Genomic DNA, 3,521 nt, shown 5'->3' on the forward strand with positions numbered 1-3,521 from the left:
GTGTTAGGCTCTAAGGCCACAAAACTTACACACTCCTGGGGAAAAAAATGTGATCCAATTTTTCTTTTTTAAAAATTTATTTTTTATTGAAATATATTTGGCATAAAACATTGTTTAAATTTAAGGTGCACAAAACCTTAATATGCACCTGTATATTGTATTATAATTGTCATTGTACTAACAGCACTTCATTCACGTTATGTAATTATCATTTCTTTTTACTGGTTGGAGTAATTGAGTTCTCATCTTTTGGCAAGTTTGATGATTATAAAGTTGCCTGTATTGCTATACTGTGCATTGGATCTTTAGGACTTATTTGCTAGTCATTGTAAGTTTGTGCCCTTAAACATCATCTGTCCTATCCTGTCCCCATCATTCCCTGGTAACCGCCATCTTACTCTGTTTTTTATTTTTATTTATTTATTTTTTACATGCTTGGCTTTTTAGATTCCAATTATAAGCGACATCATACAGTACTTGTCTTTCTCTGTCTGACTTTCCTCATTTAGCATAATGTGCTCAAGGTCTATCCATGTTGTCTTAAATGGTGGGATGTCCTTTCCTATGGCTGAGTGATATATATGTATAAACTATGTCTCACATCTTTATCCATTCATGTGTTGATGGGCACTTCAGTTGTTTCCATATCTTGTGTGTGAACAATGATGCAGTAAACATGGGAGTACATATACCTCTTCATTATTCTGTTTTAATTTCCTTGGGTATGTACCTAGAAGTGAAATATCTGGATCATATGATGGATCTATTTTTAGTTTTTTGAGGAACCTCCAAATTATTTTTCATAGTGGTTGAACCAATTTACGTTCCCATCAACGATGTACAACGATGTCTTTTCTCCACAGCCTTGCCAACACTTATCTCGTTTCTTCTTGTTCATAGCCATTCTGACATGTGTGAGGTAATATCCATTGGGATTTTGATTGATATTTCCCTAATAATTAGTGATATCGAGCATTTTTCCATTTACCTGTTGGCCTTTTGAATGTCTTCTTTGGAAAACGTCTACTTAGTTCCTCTACCCATTTTTTTAATCCAATTTTTTTTTCTTATTGACTTGTATGAGCTATTTTTATATTTTGGATATTAACCCCTTATCCCAACATATAGTTTAAAAAATTTTCTCCCATTCTATAGGTTGCCTATTCATTTTGTTAATTGTTTCTTTTGCCGTGCAGAAACTTAAGTTTGACATGGTATCATTTGTCGATTTTTGCTTTTATTGTGTGTGCTTTTGGTGTCATACTTGGCCCGCACTTCCCAAATCATTTCCAAGACCCATGCTGAAGAACTTCTTCCTTACATTTTATTCTAGAAGTTTTATGGTATCATATCTTATATTTGAATCTTTTATTTCAAGGTAATTTTTGTGAGTAGTGTAAGATAGGGGTTCTCCTTGTGCTTACTCAGTTTTCCTAGTACCATTTTTTGGGAGTATTCTTGGCTCCCCTGTTTAATATTAGTTGACCATATATGCGGGGATTTAATTCTGGGCTCTTTATTTTGTTTCATTGGTCTGTGTGTCTATTTTTATGCCAGTACCATAGTGTTTTTATTACTATAGGTTTGTAGTATAATTTTAAATCAGAAAGTGTGATATCTCCACTTCATTCTTTCTCAGGATTGCTTTGGCTATGCAGGGTTTTTTCCCATATGTTTTTTTTTTTTCTCTTTTTCTGTTAAGAATACCATTACTATTTTGATGAGGATTGCATTGAATCTATAAATAGCTTTATATCATAGTATGGACATTTTAATAATATTCTTCTGATCCATGAACATGGGATATCTTTCTATTTGTGTCTGTGATTTTTTTCACCAAAGTCTCATAGTTTTTCCTGTACAGATCTTTTGCTTGGTTAAATTTATTTCTAGGTATTTTATTTTTGATGCTACTATGAACGGAATACTTTATTTTTAAATCTTGCATTATTAGGGTATAGAAATGCAACTGTTTTTTATATATCGATTTTATATTCTGTAAATTTGCTAAATTTGTTAAGTAGTTTCAACATTTTTTGGTTGACTGGGATTTTCTATATACAAAATCATATCTTTAAATAACAATTTTACTTCTAAGTAAGATGCCTTTTAATTCTTTGTCTTGCTTAATTTCTCTAGCTAGGACTTATAGTACTATGTCAAATAAGATTGGTGAAAGTGGGCATCCATGTCTTTTTTCCTGATCTTAGAAAAAAAGCTTTTAATTTTTCACCATTGATTATAATGTTAGCTGTGGGATTTTTTAACGTATGACCTTTATTATGTTAATGATCCTTCTATGCATAATCCGTTGAGTTCTATCACAAAGGTGTTGCTTTTTCTGCATTTATAAAGGAGATGATGTTACTTTTCTCTTTCTGTTAAGGTAATGTATTTATTGATTTACATATGTTCAACCATCTTTGCATCCCTGGAAAATCCACTTGGTCTTGGGGTACAATTTTTTTAAATATGTTCAAGAACACATTAAATTCTGTTTGCTAATCTTTTTTTTGAGAATTTTTTATTCATATTTATCAAGGATATTGGTCTATAGTTCTCTTGCATTCAATTTATTTGGCTTTGGTGTCGGTAATTCTGGCTCTGTAGAATGCATTTGGAAGTGTTTGCTTCTCTTCAATTTTTTGAAGAGTTTGAGAAGGATTGGCATAAATTTTTCTTTAAATTTTTGGTAGATTTTTGCCAGTGGTCATGGGGTTTTCTGTGTTGGCAGATTTTTGATTACTGGCTCAATCCCTTTACTCATTATTGGTATGTTTAGATTTTCTATTTCTTTCTGTTATGATAAATTGTGTACTTCTAGGAAGTTATTCATTGCTTCTAGGTTATCTAGTTTGTTGGCATGTAATTGTTCATATTATCTCAAGATCTGTATTTCTATAGTACCAGTTGTAATACATCCTCTTTCATTTCTAATTTTGAGCATCTCTCCTTTTTCTTAGTCTAGCTAAAGTTTTGTGAATTCTTTTTTTCTTTTCAATATACTTAGTTTTGTTTTTTTTCTGTTTTTCTGGTTTTTATTTCATTTATTTCTGCTCTTTTTTTTTTTTTAAACACCTACAGCATCGGATCTTCCTAGGAAGTCTCCCATCCAAGAGCTAACCAGGCCCAACCCTGCTTAGCTTCCAAGATCAGACAAGATTGGGCATGTTCAGGGTGGCATGGCCATAGATATTTCTGCTCTAAACTTTATTTATTTATGTTTTACTGCCAACTCTGAGCTTAAATTTTTAATTCTTTTTCTCGTTCCTTGAGGCGTAAAGTTAGAATGTTTGAGTTTAATTTCTTAATATATGCATTTATTGTTATAACTTTGCTTCTCACAGAACTGTTTTTTTGCCAAATCCCATAACATTTGATATGTTGTGTCTGCATTTTTGTTTCAAGATGCTTTTGAAAATATTTTCTTCAATTTCTTCTTTGACCCGTTAATTTTTTTAGAAGTATGTTTTTCTATTTTCACATATTTATAGGTTTTCCAGTTTTCTTGTTTTTTAGTT

The 3,521-nt window shown here is 31.5% G+C and overlaps 1 pseudogene; it reads right to left on the reverse strand.

The window, feature by feature from the left end:
- Window positions 1–3,075: 3,075 nt before the first annotated feature.
- LOC118612264 lies at window positions 3,076–3,194 on the reverse strand (annotated as a pseudogene).
- Between the last annotated feature and the right edge of the window lie 327 nt (window positions 3,195–3,521).

The sequence above is a fragment of the Rousettus aegyptiacus genome, unplaced genomic scaffold (assembly GCF_014176215.1).
Source record: "Rousettus aegyptiacus isolate mRouAeg1 unplaced genomic scaffold, mRouAeg1.p scaffold_m13_p_15, whole genome shotgun sequence".
NCBI classification, from domain to species: Eukaryota; Metazoa; Chordata; class Mammalia; order Chiroptera; family Pteropodidae; genus Rousettus; species Rousettus aegyptiacus.